Genomic DNA, 1608 nt, shown 5'->3' on the forward strand with positions numbered 1-1608 from the left:
TGACAGTACTGCTTTGTAACATGTGGTTTCTACTTTTACCCATTTCATGCAAATTAAAGTAGATTCAGAAATGTATGCTCTTGACTTTGTCTGTTGCTGAAACGAGCTGAAAGAAGATAAAATTTTAATATTATTATTATTAATAGTTTATGTGTTCTTGTTGTTCATCTATGAGGCATGTGATACCATCTACATACGTGTACCACAATATTACTTTATATTTTGTTTGTTTCTATTATTTCTGCAAAAATTCTGTGTTGGTTGTGATTATTTATGCTGTTTGCTGACATGTATGGGTCTGGGCTTCCCATTGCTAGACTTTTTTTAAATACAATTAATTGTTAAATTGAAAGTGATCACTCTTAAGATCTGTATAAGTTCTTCTGTAATGGTGTTTGGAATTTCTGGCTTTCTCATCAGTTGTTCTCTTACAATGTTAATTGTGTCACCATGTGAGATTAAAGTGAATATGTCTTTCACAGCAAACACAATACATGAACACATGTAAATTAACACTGTTGAAAGAAGATTGGACTGAAAAAAAATTGGAAGCACGAAGCACAAAAGAGAAGTATTATGCATTTATTAACACAGTAATGCATCATTTTCATGCAGTCTTCCCCAAAAGGACCTGTCAGAAAAAATAAGGCCACAGTAGCAAATGCATTATAAAAGAAATAACTGAACTTCGGACTAGAGTGAAAGAGCTCACACAGGGAACAGGGAGACATGTAAACAGTATCAAAAGAAGTGCAGGCAATCACTAAGAGAAGTAAAAGTCAGTTCAGTAAACAGAGTAATAGAAAATTCAAATCATAAACATAAAACAGGATGGGACATAATCAACTCTGAAAGACGAGGTCAAAAGAGTGTGAATAATAGAAACTTGATAAAGTCAATTCGAACTGAGTACAATATAGTTACAGATGGAACAAAAATTGCTAATACACTCAACGTCAATTTTACAGATGCTGTGAAAAATTTAAAAGGAGAAAGAAATCACCAGGATCCAAATAATCCTAGAACATCTGAGCAAGCATTCCACTCAATGTTCCTGGAACCACAACAAAGACAGAACTCATAAAAATGGTTCAGAAATTAAAATCCAAGAAGCCTGCAGAAGATGATGAAATATCTAACTACATAATAAAGCATGCGAGTGAAGAAACAGTTGAACCTCTTTTGGATACAGCAAACAGCTCATTCAGAGAAGGATTATTTCCAGAAAAATTAAAAATAAGCAAAATGGTAGTAATATATAAGAAAGGTGATAAAGATGACCCAAATAACTACAAAACCAGTACCTTCAATATCAGGTTCCTCAAAAATACTAGAGATGCTCATGTATAGTAGGATGATCACATTCCTAGAGATACATAGGATTCTGACTCCAGTGTAACATTGTTTCCAAAAAGGGAAATATACCAAAACTGCTTTCTCAATCCTAGCTTCTGTTGTTCCCTACTTTGAAATGTTCAGCTAAATATCTGCATGCAAACTTTGTAATGCGATATGCACATATGCAGACATCAAGGACATCATAATATTTTATTTATTTATTACATATTCCATTAATCTGTATTGTGACAAATCACCAGGATGTGCAAC

Source organism: Schistocerca americana, chromosome X (assembly GCF_021461395.2).
Source record: "Schistocerca americana isolate TAMUIC-IGC-003095 chromosome X, iqSchAmer2.1, whole genome shotgun sequence".
Classification (NCBI taxonomy): domain Eukaryota; kingdom Metazoa; phylum Arthropoda; class Insecta; order Orthoptera; family Acrididae; genus Schistocerca; species Schistocerca americana.